The sequence below is a fragment of the Suricata suricatta genome, chromosome 2 (genome assembly GCF_006229205.1).
Source record: "Suricata suricatta isolate VVHF042 chromosome 2, meerkat_22Aug2017_6uvM2_HiC, whole genome shotgun sequence".
In the NCBI taxonomy this organism is placed as follows: Eukaryota; Metazoa; Chordata; class Mammalia; order Carnivora; family Herpestidae; genus Suricata; species Suricata suricatta.
Genome location: NC_043701.1, coordinates 22,544,311 through 22,568,406, shown reverse-complemented (window position 1 = coordinate 22,568,406; position 24,096 = coordinate 22,544,311). Strand labels below are relative to the sequence as shown.

The following is a 24,096-nucleotide window of genomic DNA, read 5'->3' as shown; positions in this document are numbered from 1 at the left end:
TAGCTTCTTTGAACATTGTTTTTGGAATGCTCTCCCATGGAACACAGTTTGGGAACCCAGCTGCCATGCTGTGAGAAGCTCAAGCCAGATGGAGAGGCCCAGCTGAGCTCCCAGTCAGCAGCAAGCACCAGCTGCCAGCCATGTGAGTGAGTGAAGAAGTCATCTTGGACCTTCCAGTCTCAGCCAAAATCATATGGAGAAAACCCCAGGCACCAGGCATATGGACCCCGTCTAGCCATCTTCAGCCATTAGAGCCACCCTATGTGAAGCCCCGGATTCATGGAGCAGACACAAACCATTCCTGTTATACCCTGTCTGAATTCTTGACTCTCAGAATCATGAGCATAAGATGATTGTAGTTTCATGAAATTAAGGTTTTGAGTATTTTGTTTACAGCAACAGATAATTGAATCAGAATTTGGTATGTGGAAGTGAGGTGCAGCTATAACCTAAAATTTAGATTGACTTTGGGACTTGGTGGTAACTGTTAGTCAAGCTTTGAAACACAGTGACAACAGTGTTATTGGAGACTGGGTAACAAGGAACGTTTGTTATGTAAATGGTACAAGATTTGTTAGCACTGTTACATCTATTAACGTGGAAGATAGAAAATGTATCCAATGAATTGGATTTATCCAAAGAGATTTCTAGGCAGAAGTTGGCAAGTGTTACTTAGCTTCTTCTAACTCCTATGATAAGGTATAAGTATAGAGATGAATGAGGTAAAAAATGAGCTATATTCAGCTTTTAAACAGAGCTTGTAGGGGAAATGTTTCTAGTCCAGGATCTGTTGTGTTGTAAAATAAAACTTTTTCTCATCTCCAGTTGTTGTAAATGACCCATGACTTAAAGAAATGGCTTTAGAGCAAATTAAAATTCAAGATGCTGCCAATAAAACATGGCCTCAAAGTAAAGATCTCAAGGGTTCAACTATAAATTCCTTTGTTAAGACTTCAGAAAGATATGTCAGTGCATCATAGAATGTTTTAGCTAGCTAAAAAGATGTCCAAAGACCTTAAAGGATACCTCATAGACTCTTCTACATAATAGGATGTTTTCTTACAGTAGCCTCAGAACACGGAACTTAAGATAGAGAAAGACGGTTGGTGTGGCTGTGTCTCCTGGAGTGAACTCCTGTAAGAGTCATAGAAAAATCTACAAGGGTTTTAAACAGTACAACTAGAAGCAGCTTCAGCTTGGATTAAGGAACAGAGATAGTAAAAACTGAAAATAAACCTTTGGATTTCTAATCATCTACAAGTGGGAAGCAGGCTGAGTAGGCTACTCTATTGCAGACATTAACCATCTCTTACGTAAAAGGAAAGATGACTCAGAGGTAGAGAATCATTCACAGGGAATAGGTTTGGGCCGTAATCAAGGAACTGGTGATGTGTCTGATTAACTTTCAGAATTGCTGTGGACCAGCAACTACTATGTGTTTCTTGTTCCTTCCCCTTCTTCCTCATATTTTGAATGAGAGTGTTAATTGTGGTTATCCTGAGCCAGTCTCACTATTGTGTGTTTGTATGTTGGGTGTGTGGGAGCAGATAATTTGTTTCTTTATTCAGATCAAGAGGAGCTATACTCCAGTAGCTGTACCTACCTGAGGAACTGCATCTGAGGAGCCTCAATCACACCTGGACCTGAATTAGATAATCAAGATTCTGGACATCAAGCTGATGCCATTATGAGATGAGACTTTTGAAGGTCTTAGAAGAGGGTGAGTGTGTTTGCATGTGGGAGGGACCTGTTGGGGCCAGAGGGTGGAACATGTTAGCTTTTCTCCAAAGTGGCCATTTTCAATTTCTTCCTTGCCGTTCAGAGGTGGAGTCTATTCTTCTCCCTTTGAATCTAGGCTGGCCTTAATGACTTACTTGACCAGTTGAATGTCACTTTTTGGGCCTTCTGAGGCCATGTTATAAGAAACTTCGTAGTTTCTGCCCATGCTTTTTGGAATCCTCGCTCTCAGAACCCAGCCACCATGCTTTAAGAAGCCCAAGCCAGATGGAGAGGACACGTGTAGGCACTGGTTGATAGCCCCAGTGAGCTACCAACAAATAGCATCAACTGTCAGCCTGTGTGAGTGAGTGAAGGAAGCATGTTGGACAGTCCAGCCCTAGCAAACGACACCTGGAGAGGAATCGGGGTCTCACAAATAGCTCCTGTTGAGACATCCTAGCCACCTTCGTCTCTTCAAGTCATCCCATCTGAGGTCCCAGACATTGTGGATCAGAGACCTCCTGTCTCTGTTGTGTCCTGTTAGACTTTGCGGCCTGCGGAATCATGAGAATAATAAAATAATTGTTGATTACCACAAAGCTTTGGGGTAGTTTTTTATGTAGTAATAGGTGACTGCAAGCAACATCATTAGGTTGAATATAAAATAATCCAGCCCATGCAGTTTGTAAGAGGCATACCTAAGAAAACATAAGGAATCAGATTGAAAGTAAAGTATGGAAAAACATACTTTCTATTCTAAAAGAAAGCTGATATGGCAGGGCATTAGTAGGCAAAATTAACTTGAAGGCAAAAATCATTGTTAGAATTTTAAAAGTCACAAAAAATTATAAAAGGAATAATTAACCAGGAAGCTATAATAATTCCAAATCAGCATGCATCTAATACAATGTAGCCTCAAAATATATAGATAGAATATAGATGGAAAGAATATATACACAATTATAGGAAAAATGATAAAATCTACATACAGGACATTTTAACATATTTTTCTCAGTGATTGAAGGTCAAACAAATAAAAAATTTGAGAAGATTAGAACAAATGACCAACAGGCTTGAATTTGATAGGCCTGTACAGAGTCCTGCATATAATAGATGAGAATATACTTTGTTTTTAAGCAGTTGTTTTAAAAAATTGAACAAATAATTCATAAAGCAAGTCTCAAAAAAAACCAATGAATGGATATTTAAGCAGACTATTCATCCTAACAAAGATTGAAATTAAGCCAAAAGATGATCAAAATATATATTTAGAAATTTAGAAACATCCTTCTAAGTAACTCATAGGTCAAAGAAGAAATTGTAATACAAATCAGAAATAAAGCTAACTTACCAAAACTAACTCAAGAAGAAATAAAGACCTGAATAGACCTGTAATCATTACATATATTGAATTTAGTGTGTAAAAATGTATTTAAGATACGTGATTTGAAAAGTTTTGACATAGCTACGCAACTGTGAGACTGTCATCACAGTTAAAGAATGTATCCATCCCGTCCAAAGTCTTCTGCCCCTTCCCGCTTAACCTCATCCCCCAGGCAATTACTAACTGCTTTATGTTACAGTAGATGAGTTGGCATTTTAAAAATAATTTTATATAAATCATGTAGTGTGTACTCCTTTGGGGGTGTTGTTACACTTCTTTCACTTAGCATCATTATTTTGGGATTCATTCATGCTTTTGAGTGGTCAAAGTTTCATTCCTTTTACTTCTTAGTAGTATTACATTGTATGGCTAGACTACACTTTTGTTTTTTTACCTGCTGACAGACATTTGGGTTATTTCTAGTTTGGGGCTCTTAGCTGCTATGAACATTTGTGTAAAAGTATTTATAGACATATGCTTTCAGTTTTTTGTTATATACCTAGGAATATAATATTTAGATCATATAAGTATGTTTAACTTTTGAGAAACTGCCAAATTGTTTTCCAAAATGGTTTTGCCATTTTACATTCCCACCAAACGAATAGGAGATTTTGAATTCCTCCACATCCTTGCCAACATTTGGTATGGGCCATCTTTATTTTTAGCCATTCTAATAAATGTATAGTACTAACAGTATATAGTTGAATTTTGCTTTATTAATGCAAATGATAATATCTCTTTCAATCGACCGTTTATAGTTACGGTGTTTATTGATATGGTTAGGATTTAATCTACCATCTTACTGTCTGTTTTCTATTTGTCCCATCTGTTCTAGTTTTATTTTTCCTTTCTTTCTGTCTTATTTTGGGTTAGTTTTTATCATTCACTCTTATTTCTTTGTTGGTTTATTTGTTTTGTTTTAATGGTTGCTTTAGGATTTGTAGTATACATCTTCAGCTTATCATAGTTTGCCTTTAAATTATTATACTAGTTTACCAGTAGTATAAATAGTTTATAATAAACTAAGAAAAGTTTACAATAGTTTTTAATATTTTTTAATGTTTCTTATTTATTTTTGAGAGACAGTGCAAGCAGAGGACAGTCACAGAGAGAGGGAGGCACAGAATCTGAAGCAGGCTCCAGGATCTGAGCTAGCTGTCAGTACAGAGTCTGTCACCAGGCTCAAACCCAGGAACCGTAGATCATGATCTGAGCTGAAGCCCGATGCTTAACCGACTGAGCCACCCAGGCACCCCTACAATAGTTTTTAGACCATAGGAGAAATATTCCTCTCTCTCTCCTCTCAGACTTTGTGCTATTTTTTTGTCACACATTTTTCCTGTTATTATGAACCCCACACCATTTTGTTTTTATTTTTGTATCAACAGTAAACTGTTTTTGAAAGAGATTTATATCATAAGAACAAAAAATTATATAAATACTTGTTGAGTTGTTCTTTCTGGTGTTCTTCATTCCTTTGTGCAGATTCAGATTTTCATCTGGTATTATTATTCTCAAAAGGATAATTATTTCAACATTCCTTCTAGTACAGGTCTACTGATAATGAATTCTCCAGTGTATCTGAAAATGTCTTTGTTTTTGAAATGTTTTTGAAAGATAGTTTTTCCTGAGTATAGAATTCTAGGTTGACAGTTTTCTGTTTTGCATTGCCTTACTGTTGCTTCACTGCTGACTTTCTCGGATGAGAAATCTGCTGTCATCCTTATTTTTGTTCCTCTTTGCATAATGTGTCTTTTTTTCTGGCTGGTTTTTTTTTTTTTAATTTTTTATGTCTTTATTTTATTTTGAGAGACGGAGAGTGAGTAGGGGAGGGGCAGAGAGAGGGAGACACAGAATCTGAAGCAGGCTCTAGGCTCTGAGCTATCAGCACAGAGCCTGACATGGGGCTCGAACCCATGGACTGTGAGATCATGACCTGAGCTGAATTCAGCTGCTTAACCAACTGAGCCACCCAGGCGCCCCTCTGGCTGTTTTTAATATCAATGCTTTTTTATCAGTGGTTTGAACAATTTAATTATTATGTTATTGATGTAATATTTCTTGTGTTTTTTTGGGGGGGTGCATTGAACATCTTAAACCTATAGGATTATTGGTTTTTTTTTTTTTTATCAAACTTGGAAAAAATATTTTTCCACTTGTTTTTAAAAATACTCTTCTGTACCTGTTCCCTCTCCTTTAAGAAACTTGAATTACAAATATATTAGGCAGCTTAAAGTGTTCCTGCAATTCCCTGGTGGTCTTTTTCCCCTTTTTTCCTCTCTGGTTCTTTTTTTTAAAGTTTTTATTTATTTATTTTGAAAGAGAGAGTGGGGAGGGAGGGGCAGAGAGAGAAGGAGAGAGAAAATCCCAAGCAGGCTCTGCACTGTCAGCAAGGAGCCTGTTGCAGGGCCACACTCATGAACCGTGAGATCATGACCAGAACTGAAACCAAGAGTCAGATGCTTAATGGACTGAACCACCCAGGCACCCCTTCTCTGGTTCATTTTGGATGGTTTGTTTTGTTGTGTCTTAGGATTCACTCATCTCTTACTTAGTTTTATCTAATTGCTGTTAATCCTATCCAGTATATTTTTCATCTATGACAGTGTACATTTAATCTCTAGAAGTTTGATTTAGGTCTTTTTTTATATCTCATGTTTCCACTTAATTTTTTGAAAATGGAATACAAAATAATACCTGTTTTTCTTTTTTGTATTTTATTTTATTTTACTATTTTATTTAATTTACATCCAAATTACTTAGCATATAGTACAACAGTGGTTTCAGGAGCAGATTTCTTTTTTTTTTTTCAATGTTTTATTTATTTTTGATACAGAGAGAGACAGAGCTTGAGAGAGGGGAGGGGCAGAGAGAGAAGGAGACACAGAACCGGAAGCAGGCTCCAGGCTCTGAGCTAGCTGTCAGCACAGAGCCTGACGCAGGGCTTGAACCCACGAACGTGAGATCTGACCTTAGCCGAAGTCGGAGGCTTAACTGACTGAGCCACCCAGGCGCCCCAGGAGTAGATTTCTTAATGCCCATTACCGACTTAGCCCTTCCCCTCTCCCACTATGCCTCCTGTAACCCTCTGTTCCCCATATTTAAGAGTCTCTTGGGGCACCTGGGTGGCTCAGTTGGTTGAGCCTCGGACTTCAGCTCAGGTCATGATCTCACATTCATGGGTTCGAGCCCTGCATCAGGCTCTGTGCTGACAGCTCAGAGCCTGGAGCCTGCTTCCAATTCTGTGTCTCCCTCTATTTCTCTCTGCCCCTCCCCACTCATGCTGTCTCTCTCTGTCTCAAAAATAAATAAAACATTAAAAAAAAGTCTCTTATGTTTTTGTCCCCCTTCCTATTTTTATATTATTGTTGCTTCCCTTCCCTTACATTCATCTGTTTTGTATCTTAAAGTCCTCATATGAGTGAAGTCATATGTTATTTGTCTTTCTCTAACTGACTAGTTTCACTTAGTAGAATACCCTCTAGTTCCATCCACATAGTTGCAAATGGCAAGATTTCATTCTTTTTGATTGCTGAGTAATACTCCATTATATATTTATACCACAAATTCTTTCTCCATTCATCTATCAATAGACATTAGGGCTCTTTCCGTACTTTGGCTCTTGTCGGTAGTGCTGCTATAAGCATTGGGGTGCACGTGCCCCTTCAAAACAGCATACCTGTATCCCTTGGATAAATACCTAGTAGTGCAATTGCTGGGTCATAGGATAGTTCTATTTTTAACTTTTTGAGGAACCTCCATATTGTTTTCCAGAGTCACTGCCCCAGTTTGCATTCCCACCAGCAGTGCAAAAGAGATCTTCTTTCTCTGTATCCTCGCCAACATCTGTTGTTGCCTGAGTTGTTAATGTTAGCCATTCTGATAGGTGTGAGGTGGTTCTCATTGTGGTTTGGATTTGTGTTTCCCTGATGGTGAGTGCCGTTAAGCATCATTTCATGTCTGTTGGTCATCTGGATGTCTTCTTTGGAGAAGTGTCTGTTCTTTAGCCCATTCTTCATTGGATTATTTGTTTTATGGGTATTTAGTTTGATAAGTTCTTTATAGATTTTAGATTCTAACCCTTTATCTGTTACATCGTTTGCAAATATCTTCCCCCATTTCATTGGTTGACTTTTAGTTTTTCTGATTGTTTGCTGTGCAGAAGCTTTTTATTTTAATGAGGTCCCAATAGTTCATTTTTGCTTTTGTTTCTTTTGCCTCCAGAGACGTGTTGAGTAAGAAGTTGCTGCGGCCAAGGTCAAAGAGGTTCTAGCCTGCTTTCCTCTCAAGGATTTTGATGGCTTTCTCTCTTAGATTTAGGTCTTTCATCCATTTTGAGTTTATTTTTTTATATGGTATAAGAAAGTAATCCAGATTCATTTTTCTGCATGTTGCTATCCAGTTTTCCCAGCACCACTTGCTGAAGAGACTGTCTTTATTCCATTGAATATTCTTTCCTGTTTTGTCAAAGATTAGTTGGCCATACATTTGTGGGTCCACTTTTGGGTTCTCTATTCTGTTCCATTGATCTGAATGTATGTTTTTGTGCCAGTACCCTACTGTCTTGATGATTACAGCTTGTAATACAGCTTGAAGCCCTGAATTGTGATGCCTTCTGCTTTGGTTATCTTTTTCAAGATTGCTTTGGCTATTTGGGGTCTTTTCTGGTTCCATACAAATTTTAGGACTGTTTGTTCTAGCTCTGTGAAGAATGCTAGTGTTATTTTGATGAGGATTGCATTCAATATATGGATTGCTTTGGGTAATATTGACATTTTAACAATATTTGTTCTTCCTATCCAGAAGCATGGAATATTTTTCCTTTTTTGTGTGTGTCTTCTTCAGTTTCTTTCATAAGCTTTCTATAGTTTTCAGTGTATAGATTTTTCACTTCTTTGGTTAGATTTATTCCTAGGTAATTTGCAGTTTTGGGTGCAATTATAAATGGGATTGATTCCTTGATTTCTCTTTCTGTTGTTTCATTGTTGGTGTGTAGGAATGCAACCGATTTCTGTGCATTGAGTTTTATATCCTGCCACTTTGCTGAATTCCTGGATCAGTTCTAGCAGTTTTTTGGTGGAATATTTTGGATTTTCCATATAGAATATCATATTATCTGCGAAGAGTGAAAGTTTGATCTCCTCCTGGCCAGTTTGGATGCCTTTTATTTCTTTGGGTTGTCTGCTTGCTGAGGCTGACTTCCAATACTATTGTCAATAACAGTGGCGAGAGTGGACATCCTTGTCTTGTTCCTGACATGAGGGGTAAACCTGTCTGTTTTTCCCCACTGAGGATGATATTAGCATTGGGTATTTCATATATGGCTTTTATGATCTTGAGGTATGATCCTTCTAACCTTAATTTCTAAAGGGTTTTTATCAAGAAAGGATGCTGTATTTTGTCAGATGCTTTCTCTGCATCTGTTGAGAGATTCATGTGGTTCTTGGCCTTTGTTTTATTGATGTGATGAATCACATTGATTGCTTTGTGGATATTGAACCAGCCCTGCATCCCAGGTTTAGATCCCAATTGGTCGTGGTGAAAAATTTTTTTAATGTATTGTTGGATCCAGTTGACTAATACCTTATTGAGGATTTTTCCATCCATGTTCATCAGGGAAATTGGTCTATAGTCCTCTTTTTAGTGAGGTCTTTGTCTGGTTTTTGAATCAAGGTAATGCTGGCTTCATAGAAAGAGTTTGGAAGTTTTTCTTCTATTTTTTGGAACAGCTTTAAGAGAATAGGTGTTAACTCTTCCTTAAACGTTTGGTAGAATTTCCCTGGAAAACCATCTGGCCCTGGACTCTTGTTATTTTGGGAGAATAATACCTGTTTTAATGCCCTGTCTGCTAATTATAACATTTGTGTCAATTTTATGTTGGTTTCAGCTGATTCTCCTTTATGGGTCATATTTTCCAGTTTCTTTGCATGTCTGTTAAATTTGTTTGGATTCTAAACATTGTTGATTTTACCTTATTGGGTACTGGATCTTTTTCTTTGTTCTCTATCACAGCTAAGGTATCATTAGAGTTTGACCCTTTCTGGTCTCCCATTTAGTATTTGTTAGGTTGGGCCAGAGCAATTTTCCATCTAGGGTAGTTATTTCCTAAGACCCTTCTGAATGTTCTACCCAGTGCTCCATAAATTGGGGGCTTTTGCATTCTGGTTGGTATTCCTGAATGCCATTCAGGAATAGGCATTATTCTTGTTCTTTTTGAGTGACAGTGTTCCCTGTAGTCCTTTGAATGGTCCCTTACATGCATTCACTGATCAGTACTCTGCTGAATCCTTAAGGGGTACCCACCACATATTTCCAGAGTGCTCTCTGTGCAGTTCTCTTCTCTAGCACTCTGTCCTGCCAACTCTATCTGCCTTGAGCTCCCCAACTCTCAGCTTCATCTCCTCAACTAAGAGTGTCTGCTGGGCTCTACCTGGGTTCCTTCTCCCTGAGCTGTGCCCTGGAATTGGTCTCAGGGTAGTAAGCTGAGGCCTTCATAGAACTCATTTCACTTGTTTACTGTCACTCAGGGACCACTGTCCTTCATTCACTGCCTGAGCAGTGTCTTCAAAACTATTGTTTTGTGTATTTTGTCCATTTTTGTTTGTTTGATTCAGGCAGGTAGATGGATATTATACCTGTTACTCCTTATTGGCTGGAAATGGGAGTCTCCTATTTTCTGTACTTTTTATGTCATTAAAATGTGTTGTGACAAATACATAAACCAAACAGGTATATTTGTCAAAGGTAAAGTAGTGATTAGAATTTTCCAGACTTAAGTTAAACTTTATCTTTTTTTCCTCAAACATTTTGAGAGACTAAAGTATTATATTTCAAGTATTTTTTAAGGTAGTTTCTTTTGTTTTGATTCTAGTAGAATTCAGTGATTATCTTTTTTTAAGATTTATTTTTAAATTTTTATTTTTTTAGGTTTATTTTTTTTTTTTAGTAATCGTTATACCTGTCATGAGGCTCGAACTTATGACCCGGAGATTAAGAATAGCATGCTCTTTCGACTGAGACTACCAGGCGCCCTTAGTGATTATCTTTAAAACAAAGAGATTTATTATGTTCTATTATTGTATGAAGAGAGCAACACTTCTTGGACTACAGGCCCTGAGACCTGAACTCAGTATCCGCTATCTTGTTTCATATTAGCTTCCAAATACCATCAGGTGGTCATTTTTTACTTTAAAACCAGTCTACTAATCTGTTCTGATTTGATCTTGTGACCTCAGGGAAGAACCCTCCAAGCAATAGAATAAAGAAACACTTCACATCTGAGACTTTAAAAAACAAAATGAAGATCCAAATATTAAAATCATTTTAATATCTTTAAACTCTTCTACAATGGAATCATTTAAAAAAAGTAAAGGCAAGTACTGTCTTCTAGTTAGCGAATTATTTAATTGGAATACTATTTTATTATACATAATCAATTTGCAAGATTTCCTGAGGTAGGAAGACTGTGTTCTAGCTGAATAGTTTAAGGGAAGTGGTAAGGACATGAATTCTGCTGCGTGGAAGTAATAAAGGAAAGAAAGATATGGGGTCGGGCTTAATTTTGAATAGAGAGGAATTCTGAAGTTAAGATGAGAGGGTTTGTCAGTCTCCTCAGAGGAGAAGTAGGGTCGTCCGACAAGAATGAGGAACAGGAGGCACAGAAAAAGCTTGGAGTAGCTGTTGGGGGCCATCTTGAGGCAATGTGATCCTCACCTTTCCAGGGACAAGGATGAGGAATTCTCTTGGAAGATTCTGGCTTTCTTTACTTTCACTCTTGCTTTCTTTTTTCCCTCTGTGTTCAGTATATAATCGTTGATAAGCTGAAAAGAAGTGGGAATGAAATTTTTTCAGGAGAATTTTTTTCAAAGCAGGAAAGTATAGCAAGAAATAAAAAATTTTCAAATCATTAGTTTCTGGAACTTTATTTTTTGCCAGCTGGAATAGTGCTGTTTTTATTGTATCAATTTATAGCTCTGGGAAGGTAGACAAATTCCAAATTTTTTCTACAATATTTTTATAAAAGTGGAATCTAGTTAAAATGCCTTGGAATATAAAAGATTAGAAGACATGATACAGGGGTGCCTGGGTGGCTCAGTTGGTTGAGTGTCCAAGTCTTTATTTCAGCTCAGGTCATGATCTCATGGTTTGTGGATTCAAGCCCTGCATTGGTGTCTCCATTGAAAGTGTGGAGTCTGCTTCAGATTCTCTCTCTCTCCCTTTCTGCTCCTCCCCTGCTCGTGCTCTCCCTCTTTCTCAAAAATAATAAAATTACCCAAGGGATACAGGAGTGCTGATGCATAGAGGCACATGTACCCCAATGTTTATATCAGCACTTTCAACAATAGCCAAATTATTGAAAGAGCCTAAATGTTCATCAACTAATGAATGGATAAGAAGATGTGGTTTATATACACAATGGAATACTACTTGACACTAAGAATGAAATCATGCCATTTGCAGCAATGTGGATGGAACTGTGGAAGGTATTATGCTGAGTGAAATAAGTCAGTCAAAGAAGACAGATATCATATGTTTTCACTCGTATGTGGATCTTGAGATGCTTAACAAGTCCATGGGGGGAAGGGAAGGGGCAAGAATAGTTACAAATGGAGAGGGAAGGAGGCAAACCACAAGAGACTCTTAAACCCAAAGAAAACACTGAGGGTGGATGGGACGGTGGGGCAAAGGGGAAAGTGGGTGATGGGCATTGAAGAAGACACTTGTTGGGATGAGCACTGGGTGTTGTATGTAAGCCAATTTGACAATAAATTATATTAATTTAAAAAATTAAAAAATTAAAAATAAAAATAAATAAGTAAATAAACATAAAAAAAAAAGACATAATACAGAAGGATCCAGTGCTGCTCAGGAGTTCATGAGGATGGGATAGCCAGCTCTAGTGTTTGCATTTGTATGTATGTTTATAAGTATGTATTTATAACTGGCACCAGCTGTGTACAGCTACAGTCTTCTCTTTCTCTCTCACCTTTGGCCTCCCTGGTGTACATATTGTATGTATGTATTTATCGACAGCTAGCATCGGCTGTGTTCTTTTATTTCTCTCCTATCTGTGGCCTTCTTGAGTCAGTCTTTCAAGAGCACCCAAATTTGTTGAACTGACTGAAACTCCTAAGTTTTTATTAGAGAATTAGGCAGAGATCAGTGCGTGGAAATTCCTAATGGAGAATCCATAAGGTGAGAAAATGTAGAGCTCTCTGTATTCAGAGATGACCAGCTTTCCTACCTTGAGCAAAAAGGTTTACTTTGCCAGTCTTCTCGTTGTGTCAGGGAATTGGAATTGAGGACCCTAACTTCCAGCCTTGGCAAGTCTTAATGAAAAGGGAAAAAGATCACAAAAAAAAGAACTTCGGCCCTTAGACTTAGTGCCAACTTCCGTCTAAGAGAAATGTTCTTCCTGACCTTGTCACATGATTAAAATTCTTCATATCTTTTTATAATTGTGAACAGTAATCCTCTTTGTCTTTAAATGAGGACACCTTCCCCCCCCCAATAAATTTTAGGTGTATCAAACTAACTAGTTTTAGAGTAAATACCCTTTGTTGGTCTGGAAATAGAAGAATTGTGTCTCCGTGCCCCTCCCTCACTAATACTTTCTCTCTGTTTCGAAAATAAATAAAGTTAAACTAATAAGCTCAGTACATGTCAACAGAAACAATCCCATGAAAAATAACTATATTTTTCAAAACATTTAGTAGGAAGAATGGCATTGTTTTGTATTTTTGCAAATCTCTCTGATATCTGGCTTTATTAAAAACAGCTTGAATTTCTTATCTACTTTTGCATTCATGTATCCTGTGGAAAACTCCACTGTACACTTATGAACTAATGAGAGTAAAAAAGACAAATATCATCTTAGTATGATCGCAAAAATACTTGTGATCTCAAGCACCTCCTGAAAGTGCCTTATTATATTCAGGAGTTTTTGGAACACTATTCTCAATCTGTTTATGTGTTGGGAAAAAGAAACGCCAGAGTTTTCTCCATTGGGTAAAGCAAAATTTTCCATGTGTTTAATCAGTACTGACTGTTTAACCTAGTTAATTAAACAGTATAACATTCAGACTCCAGAATTGAAGTGGGTGTTATAGTAGAAACCTCCAAACACTGAACTGGGAGTCAGTCCCAGTTAATGTGCTTTTTAAAAGTAGTTGTTTAGTGTTTTTGCGGGCTTTTGTTAACCAGTGGGTGAAGAAAATTGAGCCAGAACCCTGGGGAAGAACCAAAGAATTTAGAGATTAATAGTGACCTTTAAATATATGTAATCTAGTCATAGAGTTTTAGACTTTCAGATTTGAAAAATGTCTGAGAGGTCATCTAATCCAATCCTTAAACTTTTGAGTAATTACAACTAGTACTTATGATGTACAGGCTAAGTGCTTTATTTATAGTCTCTTTCTCATCATTTTGAACTGTACTGTTTCTTTTTAACGTTTTTATAAAAGAAAATGTCAAACACCCACCTTCAACAATTGTTAATTCATGACCAAATGTTTCACCTCCTTCTCTGAATTATTGGATACAAATTCTAGACATTTTATAATTTTACCTATATTCTTTTCTTATTTATATCTCTAAAAGATAAGGACTTTAAATAACCACAGTTCCAGTATCACACTAAAAACTTAAAAATAATTCTTTAATAGCATCAAAAATCCATGGTTTGCATTTCCCTGATTGTGTCATTCATACATATATATTTTTTTCTGTGCATTTGAATTGGGATGCAAATAAATTTTGTGCAGTGCAGTTGGTTGATTTGTCACTTAAGACTCTTCCATCTCTTTCTCTTTTTTTTCTCTAATTTTTTTTGTAGAAACTGCGTCATTTGTCATGTAAAGTCTCCTTGAGTCTGAATTTTGCTGATTGTATCTTTCTGAGGTCTTCTAACATGTTCCTGTGTCCTCTGCATTTCCTGTAAATTGGTACTTAGATTTAGAGGTTTGCTCAGGCTTCTTCAGAGTGGTGAGTGCTTTCATCAGACAGTGCATAATGTCTCTCTTTCTGTCAGTAGCTATTGATGATTTTTATTTAGATCCACTAAATCATTAAGAGCTCCAAAATGATGATATTGTAACCTATCATTATTTATTTATGACATGTAATACTTCTATAAGGAGAAACTTCCCCTTATCTATTTGATTACTCTGTATTTCATATAGGACATCAGAATGAATGCTTGACTTTTATATATCAATTTTCAAAATAATGAATTTGTTCACTAGCATTAGCCAATGGTGACTGATTGGGCTCTTTTTTGCTTTGTTTTGTTTTTGGTATCATTATGAACTCCTAGATTAAATTTTTTTTAATTTTAAGTAAACTCTACTCCACATATAAGTGTGGCTCCAATGCATGACCCTGAGGTTGAGTCACATGCTCTACTGACTGAGCAAGCCAGCCATTCTTAATATTTTTGAATATGTTTCAATCCATTGCTATTGTTATTACACATTATTTCTCTTCTGGAATAATGTAATGATTTTACATATTTGTTCTAAAAAGACTAAGGTTGAAGATGAGGACATGTCTTAGTCATCTTTGTGTCCCTGGTGCCTAGTGCATGGCTTTCAATAAATATTTGTTGAATAGATGAATGTTCTGAGCAGCACTTAAAAATATGAGTTTATTTTAGAGGTATGACAGAGGAACAATGTTTAAATATGGCTTCCCTGCTTGATCTGAAAAAAGGTGGTATAACAGTGAAAAATATTTTGGGTGAGTGTGAAAGAAAAAGGTGTTTTTTATTTTCATTTTTAACTTAGCTCTTTTTAAAAAATATTTATTTAGAGAGAGTGTGCATTTGTGTGAGCAGGGGAGAGGCAGAGAGAGAATCCCAAGCAGGCTTCTCACTGTCAGCATGGACCCCAACGCATGGATCGAACCCACAAAACGTGAGATCATGACCTGACCTAAAATTAAGTCAGATTCTTAACTGACTGAGCCAGCCAGTCTCTCCAGATAAAGGTGTTTTTAAAAAGTGAATGTTAGGGGCACTTGGCTAGCTCAATTGGTTAAGCATCTGACTTTGGCTCAGGTCATGATCCTACAGTTGGTGGGTTTGAGTCCCCCCATCAGGTTCTGTGCCTGACAGCTCAGAGCCTGGAGCCTGCTTCAGATTCTGTGTCTCCCTCTCTGCCCCTTCCCCTGCTCATGCTCTCTCTCTCTTTCTCTTTCTCTCTCTCTCAAAAAAAAAAAATTAAAAGATAAGAAAAAAAGTGAATGTTATTTAATTGCCACTTGTTAGCAGACATAGAGTTTTTTTAATCCATTGTTTCCAGTGAATTTTTTCATTATATTTTTGTTCAAAGGAAAAAATAAGAGTCTTTGTTTTTACTTTTCTTGCTATAAGTAACACTTAAAAGCATTCTCTCTCCTCCTCATTCTTTTTTCCCTTCGTATAAATGGCAAAGAATATTCACATCATCACAAACATTCCCCATGAATTTATCCATTTATTTTACATCGTCCCCCAAAATTATAGGAAAGTGAAGCAGAACTTACTTTAAGTACCCACAGTATGTTATAGATGTCATTTATTCTTACCACAACCTTATTAAGTAGGTAGGATTATTATCATCCTCCCCATTTTATAGGTGAAGTAATTGAGGCCCAGACAATAAGTAACTTGCCCAAGGTAACACAACTATTGAATGTTAGAGCCAGGATTCAAATTATGCATTCTTTCTCCAGAGTCTTTGCTGTTAAATTGCTTTTAGTGACTTCACCACAGACTCTTTTGCAGTATGGGATGGTGTTCATAAAAGAATTTTATGGTCATGTAATAAAATTTCTCACAAAATCTGCCACTTTATAACAATAAGTAATTATGGCTAAGCCAATTTTTTTTGAAACTTTATTCCCAGAAAAATGACTCCTATTTTTTTCTCTAGGTCATCATTTTATAGATAATATTAAGGCAAGTAAGTATGAACTATTAAAGAATAAGTTATTATCCTCTGTGAAAAAATTAGAATTCACAGAATTTGCAAATCTTAAACAGTTTTAGCCGGAACAGTGCTTGTTAACATAATTTGTTTACCATCACTTTCCCTGTGATTAGGTGAGTACAGACATGTTCACACCATTCTCATACATGAGCCCCAAAGAGGCACTTGTTCTAGTTTCCTCACTCTCCTTGCTTCCTTCATTATCATAAAGTTATGCAAGATAAAGAGAAAATAACTCATAAGCCCTATAATAGCTCGTAATTGTCCCAGCTGAGGCTGTAGCATATATCATAGAGTTTACTGGTTGTGCAAAATTTCTTGCTGACTGCTATAGGTCAGGCCCTTCTCTCCCGCTCAGTGAGATTGAATGTAACACGAGAATGAAAGTTGACGTCAGTAGGAAAAACTTTGCATCTAATTTAATTTTTTCATAAAAAGATACCTAAGTATTTTTAGAAATAAGTGTATTTGGGACACAGTATTACAACTTGCCTTCTAGATTGAGAAGCATTCCTCTTAAAGAATATTGCTTAGCCGCTTTTCTTCAAATTGATATAGCAATGACATCTAGTAGCATTCCTTTTTTTTTTTTTCTATCTTTGAAACTTTAATTTTGGGAACTTCAGTTTTAATGGTTGAAAAGGAATTTTTAAAAAAGGAAACCAAGAAATAACAAAGTACTACATTTATTCTAAGTAACATTGTGCTGATTTCCCATGTCTGAGGGAAGGGCCAGGTAAGTGTTAACACTCCAAGACTGAGAGGTAAAAACATACTCTTGCAACACATAAAAGTTAAATGCAAAAAGAGTGTGTCCTTTCAATTAATACCCCTATCTGGATATGGCTTTGAAATATTCTAGTAGAAGCCATGAATTGGTGATAGCCACATAATAAAACTTATCTGAGGGGGAAAAAACTTATCTGAGGGAATCTAACACACAAAACTTTTTTTCAAACAGAAAAACAAAATTCTTATAGGTTAGGGCTTAACATGTTGAAGTCATTCAAATATTTATACCAGTTGTCTCTTAACTATTGAAATGTATAATCCTAGGAAAGAGGTGGCTTAGTGTGAATTTATATGTGATACTGAGAATGAGACTCAGATATGATTTGTTCTTTTTTAAAAATTTTTAATGGTTTATTTACTTTTGAGAGAGAGACCGCATGAGCAGGGTAGGGGCAAACAGAGAGACACAGAATCTGAAGACAGGCTCCGGGCTCTGAGCTGTCAGCACAGAGCCCTAAGCAGGGCTCGAACCCACAAACCGTGAGATCATGACCTGAGCTGAAGTCAGATGCTTAACCGACTGAGCCACCCAGGCGCCCATATATGATTTGTTCTAATCTAAGAAATTCATTTTAGAGACCATTAATTCACTTTTAGGAACTTATAGTCAATATGATTATTCATTTATTAGTTATGAAAAGTGCTTTATCCCATTTGGCTGGTTTGGTAGTAGTGGAGAAGGATTGTTTGGATTAATGTTTATATTATTTCTTTTCATGTGGATCTAACCATTACAAAGATATATAATGTGTAGGGAATCACAAGACTGTTAACAACAGAAATTATCATCTGTAGGAAAAGTAACATTAATTCAGCCCTTCTTTATTGGGAGGCCGAGTGGTATATTCTAGCTGGCATTCCAAAATATGTTTAGTTGATAGAACACTTAATTACTTCGTGTGCCCATGATAAATGTTATTTATTTGGACACATTGGCTTTTTCTATTTTTTTCTTAATTGGTTTGACAGCATATCTAAAATCTGCTCATTAGACTGGCAGCCAAAAAAACCCCCACATGTCTGAGGGAAGGGCCAGGTAAGTGTTAACACTCCAATTCGCTAATCCTTATCCCTTAGTTCTTAGGAGTCACTGAAATCAGATGAGTTAAACTCTCTCAGAGAGGCTGGTAATCTGTTTAGGACTATACTAGGGAAAGGAATTAACATTTAAGTATCTTTTATGTATCAGGTGCTTAACACCTGTTAACTCATTTAATTAGAATTCTGTGAGACAGATGGTATACCAATTTTATAGATAAAGAAATTGTTTTATTTTTTTAAAGTAGGCTTCATGCCCAGTGCAGAGCCCAGTGTGATGCTTGAACTCATGACCCTGAGATCAAGACTTGAGCTGAGATCAAGAGTTGGATTTAGGGGCATCCGGGTAGCTCAGAGTGTTAAGCATCTAACTCTTAATTTTGGCTCAGGTCTGATATTCTCTTTTTCTCTCTCCCTCCTCCCCCCATCTCTCAAAATAAATAGATAAACCTTAAAAGAAAAGTTGGACTTAACCAAATGAGCCACCAGGTGCCTTAAGATAACAACATAAAGTACAGTTTTAGATCTGCCACCTATTGTGTATCCTGGGCAAGTGATTCATTGCCTTTATTGCGGTTTCTCTGTGTGTAAAATAAGAATAATATTTGTTCCACCTTCCCAATGAGGTGTTGAGAGAGAGAAAGAGAAGGAGGTGTGTGTGTGTGTGTGTGTGTGTGTGTGTGTGTGTGTGTGTAAAGCGTCAACAATCATAAAACTTGAAAAATGTTAAGTATTCTGTATTATGATTAGACTCCTGTAGCTTGGTTAGTTGGTATCATTCTTTTAACTAAGGAACAATTAGTTGATCTTGGCCATTGGAATTCAAAGAAATAGCATCTGTCAGTCACAGCCATTTCTTGGAAGGAAGAATTGAAAAATGGCACAGCAGTTATTCTCCTTGACCTCTTTCTCTGAAAGGGAATTTGATTAGGCAAGCTGGTTTCATAATAGAGTAGAGCTTCTCTCTTCTCTCTGGGGAATTGAAGCTGAGCAGCCAGACTTGTTCTATGAAGCTAGAGCAATCCAGTTTTAAAGGATTTAACTAAATTTATTGTGATTAATGTTTTATGAGGGATGTACATTGTGGAGCAGCAGCTTTAAAAATGTTATGTATGAGTCAGTCTATAGTCCTTGGTTGAGAACAGAAAACAACTGGTTTAAGCTCAGGGAATATTTCTCAGCAATTCAGTAGCATCTTGAAGAGAAACTTAGATTCTGGAAACAGACAAAGAGGCAGTAGGGGGACCAATTGTGTGGACTGTAGAACTGAGTCCTCATCTAGGTGTTATTTGGTATTTCTCCAGACCTTTGTTAGTGAGTGGCCTCCTGGACGTTTTCCATTTTTTTTTAAGAATGATTTTATTTTTTTAATGTTTTATTTATTTTTGAGAGAGAAGAGACAGAGCATGAGAGGGGGAGGGGCAGAGAGAAGGAGACACAGAACTGAAAGCAGGCTCCAGGCTCTGAGCTAGCTGTCAGCACAGAGCCTGACGTGGGGCTCGAACCCACGAACATGAGATCTGACCTGAGCCGAAGTCAGAGGCTGACTGAGCCACCCAGGCGCCCCGGATGTTTTCCATTTTAGAGAGAAAATAAAAACACAACACTCAATACAATGGGCATACAATAAACATATGAACATTTAGTAAAAAGAACTACAGAATTATGTTGATTATGTCTCTAAGAAGAAGGCAGTGAATAGCCAGAGAAATGAGTTTCTGTAACTATAGGTGTCCCTAGAGGGTTACTGCATGCCCTGGTAGAACCCACATTGTCTCTAACTAGGAATATCTTGCTCATTCCTTTCTCCCGACAGTTAACTGGCCTTGCTGGGGGATTATATGTATATATGCAGAGTTAAAACCACTGGTTGAAGTAATTAGGCCAAAATAAGGACAAAAATAGATCAGTTAGCTTTTCTAAAAAAAGGCTATCTACATTCATACTGTTACCTTTAATTGTTAAATTGATGTTGGATAAACATAGCTGATTTAAGACCTTAAGCCAGCTTCTTGGCTTTGCTGCCTCAACCTTTCCTCTTCTAGTATGTATTACTTAAAGAATCTGACTGGAGGTTTGGAACTGTGGTTACAAGAGTCTCACTTTGGGGGAATCATTTAGTATTTCTCAAAACAGATACCTGGTTGAAAGTAAAAAATGAAGGAAATAATAGGAAGAAGAGAGGCTACGTAAAGGGAGCCATTGAAGAACCATTGTACCCCATAGTATACCATCAACCACAGACTTTACTTGCAATTAGGCACTTTCTCAAAATCAGAAACAGGGGAGCCTGGGTGGCTCAGTCAGTTAAGCTTCCGAGTTTGGCTCAGGTCACCATCTCATGGTTCATGAGTTCGAGCCCTGTTGGGCTCTGTGCTGACAGCTCAGAGCCTGGAGCCTGCTTCAGATTCTTTGTTTCCCTCTCTCTCTCTTTGCTCCTCCCCTGCTTGTGCTCGCTCTCTCTCGCTCTCTCTCTCTCTCTCTCTCTCTCAGAAATGAATAAACATTTAAAAAAAATTTTTTAATCAAATAGAAGGAAAGATAAAATTATTTTTGGTGCCATGTTGACTTTCATTGGATTTAAATATTTTGGCTTTCTAGGGTGATCCGTGCACTTGATGGAGAGTGAATGACTGGGTTTATTAAAATGGAAAGGTTAGGGTACTTATACCTATATTTTACACAATCTGAAAGGTAAAATAAAAGTGTCATGATATTCTATAGTAGGTGGTTTAGAATAATACTGAAAAGAAACAGTCTGTGGGGCACCTGACTGGCTCATTTGGTAGTTGATCTTGGGGTCATGAATTTGAGTTCCATGTTGGGTATGGAGCCTACTTTATTTTATTTTATTTTTTAATTTATTTTTGAGAGACACAGAGAGACAGTGCAAGCAGGGGAGGGTCAGAGAAAGAGGGAGACACAGAATCTGAAACAGGGTCCAGGCTTTGAGCTGTCAGCACAGAGCCCGACGCGGGGCTCGAACGCAGGAACGTGAGATCATGACCTGAGCTGAAGCCAGATGCTCAACTGACTGAGTCACCCAGGCACCCCTGGAGCCTACTTTAAAAAATAAATTTAAAAAGAGTTTCTGAAAATGGCCGTGTAAAGATGAATGTGTAATTTCATATTAAATTAAACTTGCTAAGTTAGTGTTTACTCTTGCCTGGTGAGTTAAAGTTTTTAGAGGCTTTGGTTTATGTTTTTCTTTCTATGATATATTGTAAGATAGGTCAGCCTTGCTGAAGTAGGTAGCCAGTTTGTCCAGACTGTATCTGTACTGTGACCTTGTATAATGTGTGACTGTAAGGTGGTTGGGAACCTGATAGGAAAGGATTGTAGCGAGGTGTCTGCTTCAGAGAGAGGGAGCTTCTGGAAGATATCACTGTTCATTTATTCCAACTAGAAATTCATTGTACTGTGTATATCCTCTGGGTAGTGATGGTGGCAGAGGTTGCCTGTGAGTCCTTTGCACTTAATATGCTTTACTTGGAACGTAAGTTTCATCTTCAAACCTGGGAGAGGGGGCACCTGGAAGCACAGTGGGTTAAGCATCCAGCTCTTGATCTCATCTCATCTCAGGTCATGATTTCACGGTTTGCAAATTCAAGCTCTGAATCAGGCTCTGTGCTAATAGTGTGGAGCCTGCTAGGGATTCTCTCTTCTCTGCCTCTCCCCCACTTGTGCACCTGTCTCTTTCTAAATAAATAAGTAACGTACTTAAAAAAAAAAAAAACACCTGGCAGAGTTGTGTATGCTACTGATATTAGAGATACTGAAAAAGTATATGTAGGACAGAGCAACCCCGAAGAGAAACTCTTGTGGGGAGCTTTGGAAAGCTAGGGAGTCCTGGGCATTGCGTGCTTTGGGCAGCAGAAGGGGGAGAGTTGAATGCCTTGCCTAAGGCCTAATAGAAGTAGTCTTCTTTGTCCTGCATACTGCTAGAAATTGCCTTGTAGCTCCGGACTAGTGGCCCAGAAATTAGAACCGCCGTTCTGTTTCTATTATTTGCAGTACATAAAAGAACCTTTTTTTTTTTTTCAAAAAAAATCGTTGAGAAGGATACTTTTTTTGTGAGTGAAGGTAAATAATGTTTGATAAGGTGGTTGGAGCTGTCATCAAAACCATTACCTGCTTAATAGTTATTCCCAGTTGAGATAATCAAGTAGCTAGAATAGTAGAGAAGAAGGCCTGAGGTTTGATTTGAGAGGAAAGTTGCTAACCCCACTGAGAGCAGATGCTCAGAAAATATTTCTGTGCTATTGGCTAAAGAAGAGAAACCTTGATTTATTCTAGCTGATAAAGTAAGTTCATATTCTATAGGAAATGGAGTATCCAGCAATGAGCCTTCCTATTTCTGATCCCTTAGTGAAACCTGATTTAGCAAGTAGAAGGTAGCTTGGTTATTACTATTGAACTAGAGGGAAAAAAAATCATTTTCCCCCATCAAATAAGTAAATATTTCACGATAAACATCTGAAGATAGTTTAAATTTCCCCTGCAACTCAAATTTTGCTCTAGTTTTGGCTAGAAACTGTCTCCACCTACTGGCCACAATTCACTTGACATTTCATGAAGACACCTTTTGTTTTGTTTTCCTGAAACATGGAAATATGACAGCCATGAAGGTACCTAGGTAGGGTAGCCGAATTTTGGAGAGTTCTTATGAAAGCCCCTTGGGGGATAATTGAAGAGAAGCAGGGTTAAAGACTTACAAGAACCAAATTAGAGATGAACTCTTGTAAGTGGCACATTTGCAGTAGTGTGTTTGATTTCTGCCATTCTGCCAGTGTAATTAAGATGGATTTACTTGTTAAACTGTTCAAGCTTTGTTAATTCTAATTGACTCAGGTCAGCATTTTCAAAGTTGCCGTTAGTTCAGGCTCTTTGCTCATTTGGAAGTAATTGTCAGTGTCATCACTGAATCACACAATAACACTCTTTGGGGGATCAGGGGTCAGCAAACTTCTTTTTTGTAAAGTGTCAGAGTAAGTATGTAAAGCTTTGCAGTCTACACAGTCTTGTTGTAGGTACTGAGCCCTGCTGTTGTACCAAAAAAGTAGTCATAGACAACATATAAACAAACAAGCGAATAGTTTTGTTTGTTGTTCCACAATGAAAACTTTATGGAAACTGAAATTTGAATTTTATGTAATTTCATTAATTTTTTTTAACCACTTAAAAATATGGAAACCATTCTTAGTTTGTGAGCTCTATAAAAATAGGCAGTGTGCCAAATTTGGTCTACTGGCCATAGTTTGCTGTCCTATGCTATATATTCAGAAACATTATGGGGCATCTGGGTGGTTCAGTTGGTTAAGCATCCGGCTTCAGCTCAGGTCATGATCTCACGGTTCGTGGGTTCGAGCCCTGTGTCAGGCTCTGTGCTGAGCTAGCTCAGAGCCTGGGGCCTGTCTTCCGGTTCTGTGTCTCCCTCCCTCTCTCTCTCTCTCTCTCTCTCTGCCCCTCCCCTGATCACACTGTCTCTCTCTGTCTCTCAAAAATAAATAAATGTTAAAAAAAATTTAAAAAAAGAAACATAAAAAAAATCCAGTAATAAGTTCCCAAAGCTCATGGAGGTGATAGTCTAGAAGAGAATTTCCCAATTTTTAGGGGGACTTTTATGCTCTTATGACTTGTTAGGAGGGTGTTAGACCTGTTATCATCAATCACATAGTGTAGAAAATACAACTTTGTTTATATAAAACACGATTTTTTATCCACATGTATGAATCTGACCTGGTTTTGTTGTATTTCTATGGTTTAGATAATTTAAATGATTTAAAGGATGTCTTAACATCATTGTATATGCAGGAGAAGATTCTTTATGTGAGTTTAAAAGCCAGAATCATTCAGATTATTGGAATTATTCTAAATTTATTTAAAAAAATAAACCATTACTACAATAAAGAATAATTTGCTGTGACAAGGGGCATGTGTCATATGGGTTGCACCATATGGGCAAGCTGGTGCGGGTCATTACAGACAGTTTCAGCAATGTTCTATGTCATGTAATGGTTCTTGGTCTGTTACATTTTGGGGGTTGAGTATTTTAAACATTGATTGATACTGTTCATTAAAAACAGTTGCTCATTGGGGCACCTGGATGGCTCAGTCGATTAAGCATCTGACTTCAGCTCAGGTCATGATTGCATCGTTTGTGGGTTCAAGCCCCATGTCAGTCTCAGCTGTCAG

General features: G+C 37.4%; 1 protein-coding gene across 2 annotated transcripts in view; it reads left to right on the top strand.

Annotated features, from left to right (window-relative positions):
- AHCYL2 (adenosylhomocysteinase like 2) overlaps positions 1 to 24,096 on the top strand; it is a 168,496-nt gene that overhangs the window by 41,160 nt on the left and 103,240 nt on the right. The gene's annotated exons all lie outside the window — the stretch shown is intronic.